Here is a 24,741-nt window from a genome sequence, read left to right as displayed (position 1 = left end):
GAATTTGCTTATCCTTCCGGAGCACCTGAGGTCAATCAGTTTTGATGGGGTTCGTATTGCTTAGTCTTTAGTTTTCTATATTGTGTCTTGTGTACTATCAGTTATCTGTTTGTCTTTTTCTTTTTCAAAGGCGTTGTAAGTTTATAATCTATCTATGAGTTTAACTGTCCCTCTGTTGTCTATTGTCCCTCTTTTCCAGGCAAAAATGTTGAAAATTAAAACAAAAATATCTACAATAATACAAATGTTTACCTTTAACAAATTTAAACACAAGAGCTGAACGATCGGAACTACAAGGAGTGTCCCTGGCATTAGTACAGCTTGTTCTGCAGGTACCACTAGTTTCGGGTTTATTGTTAAGGCAGTAGCATCTAGAGCTCTGAAAGGAACAGAATCTTAGTAATACATTTTTATAATATATACAATGAAGAAGAGAATACTCTGTCTTGAATGTTCTTGTTTTAATATGTACTGCATCCTGTCATGTACTGGTGTCATTTGGTGGTATATTTAACATTGCTATGAAAGTGCTAGGTTTTGCTTGCCACTAAGCCAGGTTCAATATAAAAAAGAAGATGTGGTATGATTGCCAATGAGACAAATCTCCAAAATATACCACAATGACACGGAAACTAACAATTATAGGTCACCGTATGACCTTCAACAATGAGCAAAGCGCATAGTCAACCATTAAGGCTCGAAATGCCAATGTAAAACAATTCAAACGAGAAAGCTAACGACCTTATTCATGTACAAAAAGTGAACGATAACAGGCTCCTGACTTGGGACAGGCATATTCATAAAGAATGTGGCGGGGTTATACATGTTAGTGGAATCCCTAACACGGGACATTGGTGTAACAGTTTCAACATAAAAACGAACTACAAAAATCAGTTGAAAAAGGCTTAACCTATCAAATGGATAGAAATACATTTTCCAAATTATCCCGTACCAAATCAGGAAAATGGATTTTGTTATCTTTTAGTTCGTTTCTGTGTGTGTTGCATTGTAGTTTGTTTTTGTTGCACTTCAGTGTATCTGTTGTTTTTCTCTTTGAATAATTGACATGTTTCCCTCAGTTTAGTTTGTAACCAGGATATGTTTTCTATCAGTCGATTTATGACTTTTCAACAGTGGTATACTGTTATTGCCTTTATTAATAGATCTTTTTTTTAATGTCTTAATGTCAAAAATAGATTTCAACACGATTGGTTATGAAAGAAAAAAAATAAAAACATTGTAAAGCCATAAAACAATAAATAGCAGATACCACTTTTAAAGAATTGAATAAAATAATAACTAAAACAAAAGATAGACGTTTTATTGTCAAATTAACTAAAGATTTAACAATTTATTCAAAACCAATCCGGATATTTATTCTTATATTTTAAACAATGATTTATCTTCATTTCAATTGATTTCTTTAAAGGAGCACTAGCTATCAAATTAATGTTCATCTATGTGACCCAAATCTTCATGTTTCATTTATAGCACAAAAACATATATCCATATTTAAACAGGTAAAAAATTCACAATTTACAGGACATTGGCTCGATGGTATGTAACTTCATTTCGTGTATATCTAAGTATAGACGCCATCTTATTATTTATCGAGTTGATCTCCGGAGTTCTTCGATCGTCAATAAGCGATAAAAACATAAATATACATAGAAATATAAACGAACTCGTGCATTACACTTTCACTGTCGACATTCTTTTCCTTTAAACTCAACACGTACGATTCGTGCGTTATCCATCTCTAGCTAAAGGTTTAAATTGACGTTCACATGAATACGGATCAAATGAGGTCGAATTATATACTTGAAAGTTAATAATTCATCAGTAATATTTCTTAGCTTATCTTGACAAAATTGATCAAAACTGGACGCTAAAAGCGAATTATTATAACACTATTTCACTTTCATTAATTATTTTACACTGTATTTGGCACAACTTTTTGGAATTTTGGGTCCTCAATGCTCTTCAACTTTTCACCTTTTTGGCTTTATGAATATTTTGATCTGAGCGTCACTGATGAGTCTTATGTAGACGAAACGCGCGTCTGGCGTATTAAGTTATAATCCTGGTACCTTTGATAACTGTTTACAAAAACAACCCATCCCATTTTAGATTTTTTCATATCTCGTAGCTAGTGCCCCTTTCATAGCAAATCATGATTTGAACATTATTTTTTCTTAAATTTGATCATGGCAACGACATATAACATGAACTTGATAACTTGTGACTACCATATTCCCTAGATAAAATAACCTGGTGTGATTGCAAAGATACCATATTGGTTAATGATAAATAAAAAGGATACCAAGAATCGAACAAATACTGTGCAGCACAACACAACTAAGCTGGAGAAGACTATTCTTTTACCTTCTGGTGTTTGAATTTAAAATCATACCTTAATAACAAAGGAGGTAGCAACTGGATATTCAGAGCAATGTTTTAAACAATCCTCAACCGTATGTACACTTATCCCCGAATCTAAAGGCGAAAGACTTTTGCCACACCCTGTAAAATAAAGCATTAAATTGATTCATCTGCTTTCTTGCAATATTTTATATCAAACTGTCTTTGCAAAAAAATGCATTTTCGGACCGGAACAATAAAAGCAGTTGTAAAATAGAACAGAGGGAGGGAGTACTGCTGATAAAAAAATTAGTAGAAAATATTTGATTATACAATGAAACTGTTTAACAAAGTATTCTTTTTTTTTTAAACCCAATTGCTTAATTTTTTTCGGATTTAATAAAAATTATTTTTATGTTCAGCATTATCTTTTAATGATAAATACTACAGATATATTTCAAACACGGAATATACCTATAAAGGCAGCCCATTTTGTGTATTTAATTACGGTTCCTGTCCAAGCTTTTTCTACATTTTTATAAACCATGTAATTCGATGAGTTATTAAATATGGTAGAGATGTTTATCTGTTCTATCAATGGCGGTGTGCACACATGGGAACTCGTTGTCCAGTTACTTTCTGGGAATCCAATGAAGACTGAACATCCTAGTAACAAAAAATATAAAAGATAATGTTCAGATTACACAACCATGATTTGTACATTGAATTACTGTCCATAACTTAACAATTAACCAAAACATTTACCTGCTTTATGAGATACAGATTCCGGTAACTTTAATTTTACAGGCTGAAATTTAACTTTTTTCTTATTAAGGGGGCTCGCGGGTCTAAATCATTTTTTTTAAATTTAAAATAGGATTTCGCTATATTTTTCTATAAATGAACTTTATCTTATACTTAATAGAAAAATGAAATAAAAAAATAGGGTCATCGTTCATTTACGCTCACAATCTGCCTTCGAAAGAAGCAAACATTTTGTTAATGTCCCTTTTTTCTGTTGAACTAATAAAAGAAATAGCGGCAACATCGAAATAAAAAAAGAACTAAATTACAGAAATCGCTTAAATTTTACAATTGTTTAGTTTATGTACAGCTTATTTGAAAACAACAATAAAAAATTATAGGTCACCGATGAGTTAAAAAAATATATTTCAATTTTAATGCCAAAAAATGGCATTTTTGCACCAAAAGGAGATAATTTGAAGCTTTTTCAATGATATCTACACTTTAAAAGTAACCTGGGCCAACACGTATTGATTTTTTGGAATGATTTTTGTACCATATGTTAAAGTAACAACTACTAAATAAAGGCAACAGTAGTATACTGCTGTTCAAAACTAAAGGTAATAAATACAATTCGTAATGAAAAATAAATGTTTAATTTTTTTTCTAAAAATCTTATACATGTACCCGCGAGCCTCCTTTAGAATGTACTTAGGTGAGGTTTTTGAATTTGTGTCAAATTTGTGGACTCCTTGGTGTTTTTCCATAAAATACAATGTAAAATATATTGCCCCATAACACCCATTTATTTTTTCATAAAAGACTTAATAGCTCATGAAAGGTCATTTACCAAAGTTTTAGAAGATTCTTGATTTTCTTTCTTTTGTTTTGAGACCCAAGTTATACCAATGCACATATAAGGTAAAAGTCGGACTCAGCCTTTTTCCGCCATATTTTAAATCTCAAATATCTGGAAAAGGAGGTCCATGACCTATCAATCTTTTTAGCTTATCTTTATCCTTAATTGATTCTCTACCAGCTTATACTATCAATTTTAATTTCTTAATCTATTAATTTTTATCTAACCTCAGCTAAGTATATACTTAAATTAGTTAAGTCACGTTTGTTCCGAAAAATTTGAGCAAAACTATTTATATATATATATATATATCTGTTATCCCAAATTATAGATAACTAAATTTAATGTTTCGTTTTTTATTATTATTGGCGGTTTTTTTTTACACTTTTGGTGCGTGTGTACACATATAATATGAAGATTATGAACGTAATTTAAAAATTGTTGTTTTCAGTTATTTCACCTACTGGACGTTAAACGAATATCAATCGAGTAATAAATCATTTCCTGGTATAAATTAATTCAAAATAGATAAAAAATGCATAAATATTAATGCAACTGTGTCTGCTTCTTGAACTCGAAGCAATCTTCATTAAAATTAAAGGTAATAATGAAGTGCATAACTTACCAGATGTTGAGATTATATTAATCAAAATATATAGCTTCATTGCATTCTTCATTTTTGCTGAATGAATTGATATTTAAAAAACGTATTCTAATGAAGTATATCTGAATTATTTCCTCATACGAACTCGGCACTTAGGAAACATCATTTACATAACATTTTGTAATTCTTTTATTTATATTGTGTAAACTGCTTGCGAATGTTAAACAGTTATAAACAGATACACGATACTTGTATTAATTTGGTGTTGTTAATAGTTCTATATTTAATGTCATCTTTTCTGAAAATAACTAAATTGGTGATTCCACTAGTTTTTTTAGGCAAAAACAAAATGACAGATTTCCTCTTTGTATACTCAATCAAAGACTTGCGCATAACAATAATTTTTGAATATCATTTCTGTTTATTTTTTGTCGATAGAATGGACCGTTAATGGATTCTGTAATTGGTAGTTTATTGGAAAGAAATTTTCAGAAAAAAAACAAAGATCAAGAAAACCCATATAAGAGTCTTTATTTTAATACTTTTGTTTTCCAGATCTTTCATTTGTTGTGATATGGATGAATTTATTTTTTATGTAACTTTTTTTTATTTTGATAAAACTTACAGTCAAATCTACAGTTGACAGTCGTAACTAAGGAGAGACCAGACATTTTTAATTTATTAGATCAACAAATGTTCAATTACTACAATAGTATGATGACTATCACAAATAAAGCAATACTGAGCTCAAACTCGCCGTTTTGGTATGATTTTATCCAAATTTGAATCGTAGAGGTAACATAAAAGCCTTCAATTTGTAATTTTTCATTTTCAAGACATCACGTTTAAGCCCCAGTCCATCTAGACCAAGATTGCACCAAGCTCACCGCGATTTAAAATAAATTTAGATCGTGGTGAGGTCGCAGTATGAGCGGCATGAAAATGTAAATTGTCGTTGCTTTCACGATGCTACTATGTCCTCATTACGCTTTTACAACGATCCCGCTACGATTATACCACGTGCTCAAGCGCTTATTCTGCGACCTCACTACGCTTATCAAGATCTTTCTACGCTCTTGACGTTTTTACTACGACCAAACCGCGAGTTATCCGATTGCAACACGATCTTACCACGCTACTACTGCGATTATAATAGTTCTTACAACGATTATTAGTACACTACGTTCATACCGCGATCTTTCTACGTTCTCAGCAGTAACGTCAATACCATGTTCCATATCAATACAGTTCCATTCCTTCCATGCCACCCAAATCTACTACAACACGTGGGCGTGGTTGTAGGGGTTGAATCAGTTGTAGAGGCAGAATGAGCTCTGATAATTAGGAATTATGATCAAACAGATATATCGGACCGACGAATCTAACCTAAATTACAACCTATTGCTGGTCCATAAAGCTCAAATGATTTTCATGAACGATAACAAAGATGACACAGATGTGTCAATAGATACTGGAAGATGTGGTATGAGTGCTAATGAGACAACTCTCAATCCAAGTAACATCTTATAAAAATAAACCATTATAGTTCAAGGTACGGCCTTCAACACGAAGCCTTGGCTCACACCGAACAGCAAACTATAAAGGACCCAAAACAACATAGTGTAAAACCATTTAAACGTGAAAAACAACGGTCTGATTTATATATGAACGAGAAGCATGGTTGAGCCGTTAGAGCAAATGGAAACAAAATTTAAGGAGCATTTTTATATATTTTATGTAAAAATGGCAATGAAATTGATGGTCGTAGTATGAACGTAGTCAGGTAGTAAGAAGATCATGATGAGGACGATAAGGGCGTGCTAGAATCGTACTATGGTCGTGAACAAATGTGGTATAGTCGTAATGGAAGCGTAGTTGAGTCTTGGTGAGAACGTGATGGTCGTAGTCAGGTCGTAATAACGTCGCGGTGAGAACGTGATGGTCGTAGTCAGGTCGTTATAACGTCACGTTAAGATCGTAGCGCAGTATTTCCGAATAAAATCACGCTTTTGCTACCCTCTCGCTACGATGGTACAGCGACCTTTGCGATCTTACCACGATCTTAGTGCGCTCTCACTACGCTTCTTCTATGGCCTTATTACGCCACGATCGCACCACGATTGTTTTGAACATGTTCAAAGTTGGCCACGCTCATCACGATCTTGGAGACCTCACCACGACCGTGATACGATCTTACTGCGATCTACCCGATCGTACTACGATCACCAAAATTTGCATTTTTTTCACAGATCGTAGTGCGATGGTGGCCTAATGGGACTGCGGTGTTATCCATCACATCTTAGCGCCAAAAAACATACATGAAGTTTCGCGGAATTTTATTTTTTTTCAAATTTATACATTTTTACAAGTTCGAACGTATTTTTTTCTCTTTGTAATGCATGAAAAAAAAAAAACGTAATGTAGTTGATGAGTTGTCATCCTCCAATTTGATTTTACCATCATAAATTCCGTTTTATGATCTCCACAAAGCGTCGCCATTATAAATGCTTTTGCGACTGTCAAATAACAAATTGATTTTGGAACTCTTCAACTACAGTACTGTTCTTCTTTAATTTTCCTATTTTAGTTCAGTATAACTTCTTTTGCAGTTCTACAGGATTTAATTGGTTTTTTTAATAAGATACAGTTCATCCGATAAAATTATAGTATTGTCCATGTTGTCCCCTTCCTACTGAACAATGAAAATGTGTCAAAAAGTATTCACAATAATGTCTATAACATATAGTTTTCAAATATCTGTTTGATGAAATCAATGGTTAATGTAAATTTCAAAAATTATTGCACTAAAATTGCAGACTTATATCGAATTTCATATATTTGACGTTATATTCGAGTTTCCTAACGTTATGTTTACGAACAACGTCATTTATGTTTTTTTTCAATACTTCAAATTTATATTTAAAAGGAGATTTTAACGCCGTTATTTGTTTAACAGCTCGACCCGACAGCACAGGAGTTTTTTTTTTATTACAATTAAAACGCAAATGTCCAATTTGCTCTCATCGACCGATGCAATAACATCTAATGACAGTCTATATAAGAAAAGTATTCTATAATTTGAGGAACAAAATTTTTACATTTATACAGATCATATATACTATTCACTATATTACATATGTAATTTCCTCTAATTGGATGGTAAACGATACTGTACTGAAGGAAAGGCGAACCTTTGAATGACAATTCTTTATTATATATAATACTATAATTAAGCGCTAATGGAACCTCAAATTAAAAAAAAAAAGATGCATATGTTTTAGTGGAAAGTTTTCATTATAAAACCTATGTAGATATACTTTTTTCTGAAGAGTTTTTTTTTAAATTGCTTGCTTCGAATTCCAATAAACAATTCGCCGACATATTTTCAGTATGCAAAGTAATCGCAGTGTGACCCGTCTCGTAAAAATCCGGTGATAGCAATACTCATGGATCTCTCATTTAAATAACCTTATCTTATTGTACTTGTTATACACGTGCTCAATATCCAACATTCTTTGTTGATTGTTTACTATAAGGTGACAATCGGTAAACTTCGGCTTCAAAACACGACAAATAATTAATTATATTTACGTAAAACATGATAAAATCGTGCACATAGGACCAAGTTTATGATAAATACATGCATTGGTTCAATAATTGAATAAACATTATTTTTCACCGGTCACTCATTTCATATGACGTTAAATTTTAGCATGACGTTATCATGATTTATTTTACACAAACAGGTAAAACATTCCTGTTTGTCTAATCAAATTAAAGATAAACATGTTTTTGAATTGAACACGCGTGCTTCACGTAAACAATACACGTGTTTTCGGTTAACCTTTATAAATACATATATATTTAGTTCATTACTTTTTTACTACGTCTTGTCATGTTGATGCTTCTTCTATATGTGATTTGTTTCTGGATCTTTTTGATTTGCATTTGTCTTATTAAATGGGAAACGATGATGTGGTTATTTTCCAGGCCACCATTAAAATAAAAATTAAAATAATTCTATAATTCTAACTGATAGCCACCCTATATGAACCTAGAATGAAACAAGAATGCATCCAGTATTATATCAGTTGTAAGAATCAAATGTATGAGGAATGTAAATAGAAGTGTTAGTGAACACTTATCATGAAGAAGAAAGTGTGTATTTCAAGATTTCTGCAGTATTTCGTTTTACACATTTGAATTAAAAAATCTGTCAAGAAAATATGTTTTGGGTATTTTTAGAAGTTTAATTTGTTCAAGTATTCTATAAGACCTTATAAAAAATCAGTTGGATGTAATCAAATTGAAAAGACCACTCAGATTTGAAACTGCTTGACAATAACAGTGTAAAGGTTGTAATGATGTAAAAATGCCATATACTTATTTTTGGTGTGTACATACTGCACTTAATGAAAGGTGTGAAAATAATAATCTGTATATAACTTTATCCTGATGTTCAGTGGTTGTCGTTTGTTGATGTTATTCACAAATATTTCTCGTTTCTGTTTTTTTCCTTTATAGATAAGAACTTTAGTTTCCTGTTCGAATGGTTTTACACTAATCATCTTTGGGGCCCTTTATAGCTTGATTTTCGGTGAAGCCAAGACCAAGACCGTACTTTGACCTATAATGCTTTACTTTTACAATTATGATTTGGATGGAGAGTTGTATCATTGGCACTCATATCACATGTTCTTATATCTATTATCTACTCTTTCATGTACCCTTTGTTTTTAAAAAATAAACCAATTCATCCTTATCTGTCTGTAAGTATTACTTATTAAGGTTAATTCATAAATAACAGCCTTCGACATTCAGCGGGGAAATTTATATTTGAGCCTAGGTTTGACAATATGGATATATCGTAACAGATACGTTAAGGTGAAACCACTTGGGCAAACACCAAAAATATCGATATAAGCCACGGTTGGGCATCTTGAACCTATGTTTGCTATCATTTTACACAATCAATCAAGTACATCTGAACCTAATAATGTTTCATCCATGGATTTGCAATTGGTAATTAAAACGAAATTAAAATAAACGAAGCATATTTCCGCCAGGTTCTAAGTGAATCGAAATAAATTAAATTTTGACCAATAAAATGTAAATGTTTACTTTTATTTCCTAAGATTGTAAGTGCCTTTATTTATCAGTTAATGAAGTGATTCCTGTTATGAAAGCTATAATGTGAGTTCACTATATTATTTGAATGTCTATACTTGTATTAAACAAAGTAATTCGCTATCTGCTTTTTGTGATACATAATCACCAGACAAAAATTTCAACGCATTACAACGAGAGTAATACGACTGATAGCACAAGTAGAGAATGAAATGCTTACTCCTATGGGACATCATAATTAACCTCCAGTTTTCCTGGGATTAATGTTGCTAAGAATTTAGTCTTTTTGTGTCGTTTTTATGGTCCTGTTGTTTTGTTCATGAAAATCAGATATCAGCTTATACATTTTTAAGTATTCTAGAATATCATATGATAGCAGCAGTCACAAGAAAAGACATGATAATAATAGACTCATTTATTTGTGTAGCATGATTCATTACCAAAGGGGAAAAAAAGGATGTCTTAATTTTTTTCACTTTTTAAAAAAAACATTTAGTTCCTTTTCAAATTGATTCTTTGAGTCCAGCATTATATAAACTATTTTATTACATTACTATATTTGGTATTTTTATATGATAACAATATGTTTGATAAAGTATGGTTCAAAGTCCGAAAGAACTTTGACAATCCGACAATTTAACGAGTGTTCCACCATACAATGTTGAATTGCGTTAATTTTAGCTGTTTACAAATCCTAACTGCCATTTTGCATTTAATGTTTCATGTATTTCCATTTTAAACTTTTTTATCTAGCACATTTGTATAATTTTCCAGAATATCTTGTACCGGTGTCTCTTGAATTATTAGTTGATTTGTGTCACATTTTAGCTGTTTAGAAATCCTAACTGCCATATGCATTTTGCAGTTAATGTTACATGTATTTCCATTTTAAACTTTTTTATCTAGCACATTTGTATAATTTTCCAGAATATCTTGTACCAGTGTCTCTTGAATTATTAGTTGATTTGTGTCACATTTTAGCTGTTTAGAAATCCTAACTGCCATTTTGCATTTAATGTTACGTGTATTTCCATTTTAAACTTTTTTATCTAGCACATTTGTATAATTTTCCAGAATATCTTGTACCGGTGTCTCTTGAATTATTAGTTGATTTGTGTCACATTTTAGCTGTTTAGAAATCCTAACTGCCATTTTGCATTAAATGTTACATGTATTTCCATTTTAAACTTTTTTATCTAGCACATTTGTATAATTTTCCAGAATATCTTGTACCGGTGTCTCTTGAATTATTAGTTGATTTGTGTCACATTTTAGCTGTTTAGAAATCCTAACTGCCATTTTGCATTTAATGTCACATGTATTTCTATTTTAAACTTTTGTTATCTAGCACATTTGTATAATTTTCCAGAATATTTTGTACCGGTGTCTCTTGAATTATTAGTTGATTTGTGTCACATTTTAGCTGTTTAGAAATCCTAACTGCCATTTTGCATTTAATGTTACATGTATTTCCATTTTAAACTTTTTTATCTAGCACATTTGTATAATTTTCAAAAATATCTTGTACCGGTGTCTCTTGATTTATTTTCGGTTCAAACAGCAATGCCCCCCTCATACCGCAATCATGGCCTCTCCATGGAATAAATGTTCCTCTATCGTTCAAAGAGTTCATCCTTGTAGACTTTTTGAATCAATAATTTTCAATAAAGCAACCGCGAACAGGAAGGTGAAGTAGTCGTCTGTTATTTTGTTTGTTTACCTTTTCTACCGATTGTGTAAAAAAAAAAGAAGTAGACCCAATTTTAATTACGCAAAACGTACATGCTAAAAGGTCATGTGATTCCTGTCCGTCTCTTCCTTAATTACAAAATATTAAGATCAATCGTATATGTTTTCCTTTATTGGGCAATTATTATTGAATTGAGATTAAGGGTGGTGGTCAAAGTTAAAAGAAAAAGATGGTTGTAGACTTTTTCTGTGGTTTTCATATTATTTTTTTAATCCGCCCTAGAAACTATATGTTTGTCTCAAATTTGCAGATATGAAAACAAGAAATTTGACTCTAGTGGAGTGCTATATAAAAATATCATTTATTAGAGATATCTACTTTTCTCCTCCAAAAAAGTATGGCACACCACCAAACGACCTAATATGGTTTGTATTGAGTTAAATTAGGTATATGTATGCTATTTCAAAACTTCAAAGAAAAATCAGAATGACTCCAATTAGAAATTTGAGCACCCTTTTGTTAGAATAACATCAATTTCAGACATGGTGGAGAGGTAGTTCAAACCGTTTTGATGTCTTTACAGGTTAGTATAATATCATAGCCTTTCAAGCCGTCATACTTATTTGTACTAGATGGAGAGAAAAACCCTTCACAACAAAAATATAAACAAAAAAACAAAACAAACCTGTGACACTTTTGCATTGATTGGTACCAAATTTGTTTAATATGAAACCAGTAATTACTCCGCACTTTCTTTTTGAAACACTGAAGTTAAATACATAAAAAAAACCACAATAACATAAACTCCTAGGTAGCGATGTGAATGTATGTGTTGATTAAGAAAGTTGGTATACTTTACATATCAACATAAAGCTGAGTATTAGGTACAACAAAATGTATAAATAAGCAATTGAACGTTTAAGCAAAAATTTTATGTTTAAAAAATGAATGTAAGAAGATACAGAAAGAGGACAAAAATAAAACGTCCGTCCAAACAAAAACTTCATAGACACGTATGGTTGAGCAAAAAAAAAAAACGAGTCCCATCCTAAAATTATCTCAGAATTATATGATAAAAAGGTACAATATTCGACCTCTGCATTCAATTTTATATCTATATATGGTGCACATGTTTTAGGGTGTCTTCTATTCTGACAATTTTTGAGAGAAATTAAAACATAAGATTAGAATCATTGTCGAATCTGAAACTACATATTAATAAAAATTTGTAATTAAAAAGAACACGACATTTTTTTTTATCTACATGTAATCAACAACTGTATAGTCTTATTTCGAAAAGGTAATGCATTTATTTTCTTCTTTTGTACTTGGTTGTATCATTCAGTAGCAGTAAATGAATTAAAGTGTAATATTTTTATGATCACGAGTTTCAAGTAGAAAATCTGACACTAGTTAAACTGTCATTTAAATTCGCGTATGGTAAATGTATAAAAGTTCATTCTTTAATGGGTAGAACAAGATACAAAAACGTTCTAATTTTTTTCTAATTTTAAAACCAATGTCATTTAATTTTCATAAACTGTACAGAATACTGCTAAATTCATCTCTATTGCCTATGTTTTATAAATTTTGTTATATGCTTCAGTTTAATTTAGTTCTGGAGCTGACATGTCAGCGAATTCTAGTTGTCATTTTTTTTAATTTATGTATCATTGTCATTTTGCTTAGTTTCTTTTGTTACATATATGTCATCGGACTCTGACTTTTCTTTAACTTAGTTTTACTGTGCGTGTTGCTTTGTGTTTCTTTCCGAGGTGACATTTTACACTTCTCAGTGTGATGAAAGATACCAAAGAAAATGAGCAAGTATAAAAACAAACTGACAATGCCATTTCAAAAAATCTAAAAACGACCTAAAGCAAAACATTTGACATGTTTTTCTTTCAAGTTGAATTTTCACACATCCAACTTGACATTTCGAAGTTCAAACTTGACATTTCAAACGAGGAAGTTCCAAAGTGTACAAACGAGGTAAATATCGAGTAAGCAATCCCACATATAACTTATTATGTAAAGAAACGATATGTTTTTTCATTTATAACTAGTTGTATGTTATAATTAAAAGTTCATGGCGATTTTTATCAATGTTAAAACAAGTCTATCCACACGGGGTTTTGTGTTAATATATAAAAACGGCATCTTATTAATCGTTTATAATCTAAAATCTAGAATGTCCTCACATACGGAATATATATATAGAGAGCGACTTTGCCTGGTTTAAAAACGTATTTAAAGCTCCATGTAACTGCACGACTCGATTCTCAATTATATGTGGTAAGATAATCGTTGCAAAGAATCTTTTTTTTGCAATTGTAGTGACCTGCAATACAAGTACCATTCAATTGAGTTTAGTTATATGTCTTGTGTTTCTGTCTCAGCCCTAGGTTTTCTATATTTTGCATGTGTAGTGCATTATGACATAAGACATTGTTACGTGAACCATGATGAGCTTTCGTGCAAGACTGCTGTGTGTATTTTGTTACATGGAACATTTGATCAGACTTTGACTTTTTCACTCCTGACCTACATGTATGCACGTTGAGTGTGTCATCATGTTGCAGTGTGTTCCTCGGGATACCTCAAAATATAATTTTCAATTGACCTTGCTTCTGAATATGTGGCATGTAGATGTATTGTCATAAGATGATGAGTCTATTGGCACGAGAAACTTCATGTGAGCTTGACCTTAAGGGAAAACTTGTCTTTTTTGTTTGAATTAAATGGAGAAATAACTGTATGATTGGTACTCGTATCACATCTTCTTAGATATATTAGATATATAGATATATTGTTAGTTTTGTGTACCACGATGACCCTTTTCTCAAAATCCGCTTTGTGTGTTTTTTTGACCAGACTATGACTTTTTGACTCTTGACCTTTGCATATTGGATGTGTCTCTTGGTATGACTACCTTGACGTGAAGTCAGGAGTCTCTGGTTTTTGTTAGTCTTGTATGTTTTTAATTGTAAGTTTAAGGGCCATCTGAAGCCCGCCTCTGGGCGAGGGATTTTCTCGCTTTGTTGAAGATATAAAAAAAAGAAGATGTGGTATGATTGCCAATGAGACAACTATCCACAAAAGACCAAAATGACACAGACATTGACAACTATAGGTCACCGTACGGCCTTCAAAAATGAGCAAAGCCCATACCGCATAGTCAGCTATGAGGACGCATTAGTGGCCTTTGACTGCTTTCTGCTCTTTTGACATGGTTACTGTCTCTTTTACACATTCCACATTTCCATTCTCAATTTTTAAGAATGTTTGGTTCAGATGAAACGAAATCCTGTAATTTCCGTGAATATCAAGTAAGAAAATTTACTGATTCAGTAGCATCGTGTGCTGCCAGTTGTGATAGATAATGCAAAATGTTTCAATCATTTTACCTTAGATTTCATTTCATGGACATGTAGGTATGGATAGTCTGCTTTTACATCATAAAAATTCACACAGAAGGTATACGCATATCAATAAACTGAACTCAATGCTAAGAACCTATAAAGTACACTTAGACAGAGAGCTCAATCTAGTGAAACACTTTGTTAAGTTGGTCACATTTAACTTGAAATATCACTGTCTGTTACCAAACTGCACCGAGATCCTGAAAAAAAATGTGCAAGTTAAGTCTATTTAAAGAAGAATCTAATGGAAGTAAATAAGCTGATTACTGAAATAAATGTAGAATATGTCTATTAACCACAGATGCCCCTGCTTGTGAAAAAAATGAGTAAACTTCCACATATAGATGCAGGATTCGCGTAATTTTGACCGTTTTGTGATCATAAGCATTGTGAATAAGTTTCAAAACATTTGGTTGGGGCAAATAAAAGTTAAAGAACGGAAAAAATAGATTTAGCAGTTTTCCTAACTCAAGGCTCCGGGTTGACATTTGTATCATTGGTACTCGTACCACAACTTTTTACATCTAAAAACTCATGAACAGTGACGCCATCGGGACCCAATATCGAACTTAATAGATCTGTGTTATGGGGTAATGTGAATCGCGAATAAGGTTCCTAACATTTGATTGAGTGGGACTTATTTAAGAGAAAGGAAACAAAGAGTCAGCACTTCTTATGTATTTAAAGGGACATGATAACTCTTGAACGGTAAAAGTGACACTTAAAAATTTAAAATTTGATTTTGTGTTGAGGTGGGGATCCCGCTTACATTTTCAACCGCGCCTTATTCGGTATGTATGTGCCTGGTAAGTCAGGAGCCTGTAATTCAATGAATGTCGTTTTTTATTTGTTACATACTTGTTTTTCGTTCATTTTTTGTACATAAATTTGTTCGTTTATTTTCTCGTTTGAATATTGTTTTACAATGTCATTTCAGTGCCTTTTATTGCTGACTATATGCGGTATTGACTTTGCTCATTGTTGAAAGCTGTATATGACCTATAGTTGTTAGTTTTTGTGTCATCTGGTCTTTTGTGGAGAGTTCTCCTTGGCACTCATGCCACATAAGGGGGCGGGTTGGGATCCCGCTTACATGTTTAACCCCGCCTTATTTTATATGCCCATTTAGTTTTCGTTTATTTTTTGTACATAAATTAGACCGTTTGTTTTCTCGTTTGAATTGTTTTACAGTGTCATCTCGGGGCCTTTAATAGCTGACTTTGCGGTATGAACCTTGCTCATTGTTGAAGACCGTGTGGTGACCTAGGCTACATTGTATAATTGTTATTTTCTGTGTCATTTAGTCTCTTGTGGAGAGTTCTCATTGGCACTCATGCACCAGCTTCTTTTATATAGTGTGTATAAGTTTTGTAGTATTTGGTTGAGGTAAACTAAAATTAGGAGAGCGGATACCGTTTTTATAGGACGTTCGGGACAGACGGACTAGTGTAACTCTTTATGCCCCTAAATCTTGGCGCCAACACAGAAGTTCTGACAATTGTGCTGGTGATACACATCCCACTAGCACTGTCATTAATACATGTACACATAATTTTATTATAAAAATAATTAATCTTAATTTTGATTTCTTTATTTTTGGCCGAATGATTATATGCATGCCCTTATCAATGACTGAATGAGTATCAAGTTTGACAAATTTATTGTACATAATTATACATTTTATTATATTTTATAACTTTTTTTCCAACTTATTAAAGCTTACCAACTTATTGATCATCACTTTCCTTTATATGTCTTTTAACATTCTGTTTTAACAAAAAGATTTGTTACATATACTTCACATGTATTTCTTTCAAATCTGACATTATTAAAAAGCCATTAAATAAAATTCAGTCGAACTTGATAATAAATGTGCAATCAAATATATATGCAAGTCGTCAACTGGTCAAGTGTCTAGATGAACATATCGTTAGCCATATAAACAACATGTCCTAATTGGGTGGTTTTAAAACTTCTAGCAAAGGCGGATCAAGGGGGGGGGGGCTGCCTTGCCCCTTTCGTGGGAAAATTTTGGTTGATTATATAGGGAATCATTGAAGCATGACTGGAGCGGGCCTCCCTTAGGAAAAGTTCTGGATCCGCCACTGTCTAGACATATTTACGTAAATAAGGGATGAGTAAAGGAGAACAAAAAACAAAACGACTTTTCCTTATCAAAATAATTAAAATGAGTAGATAAATACCTTATAGCTTCCTTTACCGTCGATGCTAAAATGTTTAATGTTATAAAATAATTTTGGCGTCTTTGACCTACTTTATCTTTTTATTCGGAGACTTGTGGTTATCTTCTGTTATGTTCAACGGGAACATTAGAATGATCTAGAATAGAACCCAGATGGAACCAAGTAGTTGGGTTGCCTTTACCAAACAACCCGGATGTTGAACCAGTTACCATGGTTTCGAACCAAAGAACCAAGGTTCAGAACCAGAAAACCCAGACTGAACCAAGGTTTAGAACCAGAGTGCCCGGATATAACCTAATTGCATTCGGAATTCTCATGACTTTTTATACCTTCAATGTATTTTCCAAATCATTTATTTATTTAGTATATTTATATATAATTTCACCTTTTCTAAGTTAATTCTTTTGACTAAACAAAAAAATACCATATCTATTTTCAACATCCGCATCTGTTTTTTTTAGGAAATTACTGATTACAAACATAATTTTACAGAATCCGAATTTATCAAGAAAAGTTGAAGAAAGTAAATGAAAGGTTACCTGGTACAGAATTTTCAAATTATACCGGAAAAGTAGATACTAACGACGAGGTACATGATTCGGAAAATAAAGAATTATCAGATAACATTTCACAACCGAGAATAATTTCTCACGAAAGGAAAATGAATACATCAGAAGATACTTTTGATTACCAAGGTTATCTGGTACATGTACCTGAACAGCACTACCATACTATTCCGGAAGTGGAAGTTCATTACGCAGAGGCGGATATAGCAGAAAGTAATTCAAACAAAGAAAATGTCGATAGTGATGACCATTTAGAACCTGTTTTATGACATTGTTTGTGTGATCCATGGATGATAAGATGCATTTAATAAAATATAATTCCTAATAACATTAAATACAAAATCCATAATAATTTAAATTTCGACGTATAGAAAAACATGTGGGTCAAGTAAACTAGCACAAGAAAAAATATAAACAGATGGTGAATTAATTATTTACGAAAAGATGGGTCCTTGATTTTATATTGTTTTTTAGGATACAACTCGGGCTTTCTAGATGTATGCTACAAGGTTGTACAAGTAATCTTCATAAAACTAAGAATTGAAATGGGGAATATGTCAAAAAAACAACAACCGGACCAACGAGTAGACAACAGCTGAAGGCCACCTATAAATCTTCAACGCAGCGAGAAAATCCCGGAGGTGGTCCTCAGCTTGCCTCTAAATAAAAATATGTACTAGTTCAGTGAAAATGGACGTCACACTAAACCTCAAAACATATAAATGAACTTAAAAGGAAAAAAACAAGCTGTGTGCCAATATATTCATTGAATGTTATTGTAGATTTTCCTTCAGGTTGTTAGCATTCCTATGGCATGATATTTAATTAGACGTGGGTCTTTTCGTGCCGACCTGTTCTTATTTTCTTCAGTCGAAATTCCTGCAGACACTTTAAAAAAACCTTGACGATCGAGACAGTAAATCATTTAATTTACATACAGGTATATTGACGATGTTCTTTCCTCTATCAATTAAAATGTTTATGACTGGGTACCATTTACATTTCCTCCAGTGTTCAACTTGTCGTGAGTGTAATGCCAATATTGCTGCTTATCTGTGATTAAAAGTTTAATGCAAAATTACCTAACACGTCGTTAAAAACTTATTTCTAAACAATTTTTAATCATTGCATTAGCTTATCACTGCATTAAAATTTCATCATGTAATTAGCAAATGATTAGCACATTGAGTTGCCCATAATACCCTGTTCAAAGCACATACAAACATTTAATAGCAAAAGAAAATCTCATGCATGATAATGTCGAAATCCTAAGGGAGAAACATAGCAACACAGTTTCAAACCAACAAAAAAAAAAAGGACGGTTAGAGATTTCAGAAAGAATTAATGCCCTAGGTGTTGCCCACATAACTGTTAAAGAAACTAGGGATACATAATGAAACACCCCATCAAAAGCAAAAGCCAAATTTACTGAATACAGTTACAAATTGAAGAAAAATGGTGGAGATCCAGCTCCAAGTAAACCTAGTGCGAGTTTGGAAAAAGTAAGAAATATTTCACAAGACAGTGCTAGTTTTAAAGACAATGATGGTGGTCTTGAGACTGGCTGTGGACAAGACTCCATCGATTCAAGTAATTTTGAACTGTAGTATTAACCTATATTTCGACCGGTCACTAAAGCCTCCCCAAACGAAACTGCAAAAATACAAACTACGACTTCGAGTACGAGAACAATTTTGGAAAGTGTTCTTTGTTATCCTGCTTTTGGCAACAAACACAATTTATTCTATTTAACTTTTTGGGAAATCACCTAACATGATCTTGACACTCGAAGTTACATCGTGGTGAACAAACATTTTAATTTTCTATATTTAAAAAAGATTACAATGAATGTAGAATGTAATCGTGTGTGTTAACATTATATATAATGGTATGCCACGTCGATTGATTATCACAATATTAAAACAAAAAGTCAAACATTCATCCTTTTAAATATTTAGCAGTTCAACCTTTAGAAGTAGTAAATAAGCAGCCTGGTGAATCGCATTCAAAGTTTGTACGATCACGGAAAATAATTGAATTAAATTGGATTAAAAAATTACAGACAGTTTACCCTCTCGGTCTAAATGATAATATCATGGGAATTGGTAATATATCTAGAACCAATTCCGTTAACATTTTGGATATAGTTTCTAAAACTGTTCGTAAAAAACGTTCTCATGGTCGTAGAACAAATCGCAATCAAAGAAAATTTCGGGCCAATCATACCAATATTTCGGACCTAATTTCTATTTCAAAAAACAACGGCAGACATTATCTGTTAACAAAACTCTGTTCGTTACCGGTTAATAAGTTAAATAAAATTTTGGAGGATTGCAACACAATTTCATATAGCAGTCCTAAGTATGAAATTGTTCAAATTATTATGGCATATTGTTATTCTAAATTATTTCCCAAAATTGATCGCCCTGAAGATCATAAAAAACATTTTATTAAAATTAAGTATGTCAATAAAGGCTTTGATTTTGTAAATATTGCCGGTATATTTAACGACCATTCTGTTAAAGAACAAATTCCTGGATATTTTGACAATACTGAGCTACCTCTTATTTGTTATATTTACAAAAAATCTATCCGGAAATTTGTGTTTAATTATAGTCAATTGTGTAAAGATCTTAATATCAGTGAAAATACACCTACTTCATGTAATTGCAGTAATTCCGAATATATTTATGGACCCGTTTCCCATGTTATAACAGGAGATCTTAACATCGTTCAAGACCGAGAGTTAAAATCATTCCTCAGTAAGGGACCTAAATATCGTCCCCCGTCAATTATTAATTGGAATGAGCGTCGTAATATCATCCACGACTCACTCCATACTTACTGTATGAAATGGATAAAACGGGAAAAAGCTGACAAAAAATCTTTGGACTCTTTTTTTAATTCAGTAATGAAGATAGTTGATATACGTATTCAACATTTTAAAGAACATTTTACTATTAACAATAACCTCAATAAACCTATTTCTCGTATCAAACATAAACTAAAAGAACTTTTTGTCCCGGCCGATAAAGCTGCTAATAATATTATTATTGTTTGACGTAAATTTTACATTGAGGTTCTGAAAAAGGAAATCACCAATTCACCAACATTCCAACTGACTCCTTTTTCAGAAAACGAAATCTGTAACAAACATAAACTTTTAGCCACCGCTTTAAAAGCAGAGCCAAATACAATGAAAGTCCAAACTATGTATTGGCTTCCGAAGCTACACAAAACCCCTTACAAATATAGATTTATTTCGTCTTCAAGCCATTGTTCAACTACTAAATTTGCTATTCTTCTTACCAGCACACTTGGTACTATTAAAAACCTGATAATAAATTGTTCAAATAAGGCTTTCGAAAATAGTGGAATAAATTACTTTTGGAGTGTCAAGAACTCGTTGGAAGTACTTGATAATTATATAAATTGCATGCTTATATTGGTGATTTTGAATCTGTTCAAAGTTTTGGCTTTTCTACCCTGTATACCACATTGCCTCACATTCTCATTAAGAAAAAATTCACACACCTAATTAAATGGGCATTCAAAAAATCAGAATGTGAATATATATGTTCAAACTCTTTTAGGTCATTTTTTAGTAGCAATAAACAAAAAAACTATGTTAATTGGACATGCTTTGATACTATATATGCCCTTGAATTTTTACTAGATAACATTTTTGTTCGCTTTGGGGATTCCGTATATCGTCTGATTCTCGGAATTCCAGTGGGGACTAACTGTGCACCACTTATTGCGGACCTGTTTTTGTATTGTTATGAGTTACAATTTATGACAAAAATAAGCAAAGACCCATCGAAACAACATCTGATCAACAAATTTAATAATACTTTTAGATATTTGGATGATATTTTGGCTCTCAATAATGACGACTTCAGTATGTATATTAATGAAATTTATCCTGTTGAACTTACTTTAAATAAAGCTAATACTAACAATGACCACTGCCCTTTTCTCGATCTTGATATCTATATCACTAATGGAAAGCTGAATACTAAAATTTATGATAAAAGGGATGATTTTTCATTTCCTATCGTTAATTATCCGTTTTTAGATGTTGACGTTCCCTTGTCACCATCTTACGGTGTTTATATATCTCAACTTGTACGATTCGCTCGTGTATGTAACAATGTTTTAGATTTTAACGAGAGAAATTTATGTATTACTGAAAAATTATTACACCAGGGTTTTCGATATCACAAACTAGTCAAAACATTTACTAAATTTTATCATCGGTATAAAGACATCATTCGTAAATATAGCTCGACATGCAGACTTCTAATACGTTCAGGTATTTCACATCCAATTTTTTATGGAAATATTATTTATAAAGCACAAAGGTGTCAGTATTCACCTCAGAAACTTACAAAACCTTTGAATAGACTTATTAAGAAGGGATATAATTACGATACTGTTGTCAAGTCATTAAAGATTGCATATTTTGGCGTTAATATTGAGTCACTGATAAGGTCTTTGCATCGGAACTAAACACATTTATTCTAAAAACAGTTGTTGGCATGACACGGGTTATGTTCTTCTCATATATGTTATGATGGTATGATACTAAACCCCTCACGGGAAGGATTGTGCCTGATGTTCATATGATGAAATCATAATCTTTCAGTCAGTTTAATTGAAGTCTGGAGCTGGCATGTCAGTTAACTGCTAATAGTCTGTTGTTATTTATGTATTATTGTCATTTTGTTTATTTTCTTTGGTTACATCTTCTGACATCAGACTCGGACTTCTCTTGAACTGAATTTTAATGTGCGTATTGTTGTGCGTTTACTTTTCTACATTGGTTAGAGGTATAGGGGGAGGGTTGAGATCTCACAAACATGTTTAACCCCGCCGCATTTTTGCGCCTGTCCCAAGTCAGGAGCCTCTGGCCTTTGTTAGTCTTGTATTATTTTAATTTTAGTTTCTTGTGTACAATTTGGAAATTAGTATGGCGTTCATTATCACTGGACTAGTATATATTTGTTTAGGGGCCAGCTGAGGGACGCCTCCGGTTGCGGGAATTTCTCGCTACATTGAAGACCTGTTGATGACCCTCTGCTGTTGTTTTTTATGGTCGGGTTGTTGTCTCTTTGACACATTCCCCATTTCCATTCTCAATTTTACTTAACCGTTTTTGCCAGATATTGTCTTCTGTTAACCCATCGCATGTTCTTACGGTTAAAATCAGTTAATCTGTATGAATCAGATTATTTTGGTAGTCTATTTCAAATTGTTTCATGGGTGCACTGCAGGAGTTATATCGAAATGGGATCGGGGTTGGGTATCATCAAACGAGTTAAAGAAAATGTTGATTACCATTGCTAATTCAAGAAAATGGAACACGAAGAAAGAAGAAAAGTGAAAAAAACTAATTACAAATATCTCTCTCACAAAAACTTAATAGATATAGGAAGATGTGGTATGAGTGCCAATGAGACAACTCTCCATCCAAATAGCAATTCATAAAAGTAAACCATTATAGGTCAATGTACGGCCTTCAACACGGGACCTTGGCTCACACCGAACAACAAGCTATAAAGGGCCCCAAAATGACTAGTGTAAAACTATTCAAACGGGAAAACAACGGTCTAATTTGACCAACGGTTTAATGTTGATATTAGAAGTTCCAGTTCGTTAGCAGACCTTCCAGTGTATGTTGTATCCTTACCTCAAATTTAAGTTAACGGAGATGCATGAGATGCAAGCAGACATTGACTGACATTTTGTTAGTGCAATGGCATAATCAAAAATCTTGAAAAGATTTTTTTGTTGTTGTCAGAAATAGTTTTGTTTGAAGTGTGCTTCTACTGAAGAAAATCAAGTCGTCCTGCGAAAAAAATAATTTCTCCAAAAAAAAATGTTGATGATATAATCTTCGGTGCAATTCTGATTCAATCAATATACTTTGTCTTAAAGTAATACTGTGTATGTCTCAAAAAAGGAATTTGTGTTTATGATTTCTATTTATTTACACCACACATGTCAATGCATCTTGCTATAGATTTTGATCTGATCAATTTATTTGTGAATACTTTTACAAGTTCATATGTATTCACTCTTCGTTATTCTATTAATCAATTTTGTTGATACTTGCATGAACAAATAGGTAAAGAGCGCACTTTGGATAAATAAGCTTGCAAAAGCAGATCTATATTAAATCTTGTTGTGTTGTAGAATGTGTACGTAATCAAAATCATTTATCATTTACACAAAATGACCAAGACATATATAAATCGAGGAGATATATATGGTATGATTGCCAGTGAGACAACTTTCCACAAGAGTTAAGATAAAGCGATATTAAGCAATTATTTGCCACCGTACGGCATTCAATATTGAGAAAAACCCATACCGTATAGGTATAGCCATAGCGACAAAACAGGCCCGGAATTAGAAATGTGAAACAATGCGAACGCGGAAACTAGCAGGCTTATTCATAACAAAAATATTTAACAAAAAAACAAATATAACATGAAACCAACAACAACCTCTGTACTACAGGCTCTGGTCTTGGAACAGTGAAATAAAAAATGGGGCGAATTTAAGCTTACTAGAGTCAAGCCATGTTTTTGCTTAGAATTGTTTCCATTAAAACAACTGTTGTAGTGTCAAATGTAGAATGTTTCTTTTTCGTTTTAGCTGCAATAGCAGTCATACTGTTTGTTATTTTCGTGACATTTCTGATTGTTATCATCCGTATAAAATCATACGGACGGTAGTTTAATAAAATATTTTTTTATTTTGACGATTTGATATCATATTAAGGTAAACTGCTTTTACACTTCTTTTTTGACACATTTAGCTATGCATGCGATTCAGTAAGTGTTGCCGGATTTACATTTTTGTAATAATTCCTAGTTCAAAAGCGTAACTATTATTGATGGGCATTTTTGAAAAATACGGCATTTTTTCTTTTAATTTATCGTCTGGAGAAATTGACCTACATTACGTAGCTATTGATCACTTCCAATAACTCATTATTACAGAATTCGAATATATCAAGGAAAGCTAAAGAGAGTAAACGAAAAATTACCTGGTACAGAATTTTCAAATTATACCGGAATAGAAGTTTCTAACGAAGAGGAAAATGATTTTGGATATAATGAAATGTCTGTCAACGTGTCACAACTAAGAGCAAGA

General features: G+C 32.4%; 1 long non-coding RNA gene across 1 annotated transcript; it reads right to left on the bottom strand.

Annotated features, from left to right (window-relative positions):
- Positions 1-258: 258 nt before the first annotated feature.
- Positions 259-3,028, bottom strand: LOC139488017 (uncharacterized). Its single transcript, XR_011655912.1, has 3 exons — positions 2,836-3,028; positions 2,414-2,523; positions 259-379 (listed from the first exon to the last, which is right to left on the bottom strand). It is a non-coding gene; the product is annotated as an uncharacterized lncRNA (long non-coding RNA).
- Positions 3,029-24,741: the final 21,713 nt, after the last annotated feature.

Source organism: Mytilus edulis, chromosome 9, assembly GCF_963676685.1.
Source record: "Mytilus edulis chromosome 9, xbMytEdul2.2, whole genome shotgun sequence".
Lineage (NCBI taxonomy): Eukaryota > Metazoa > Mollusca > Bivalvia > Mytilida > Mytilidae > Mytilus > Mytilus edulis.
This window is presented reverse-complemented; position numbering and strand designations above follow the sequence as displayed.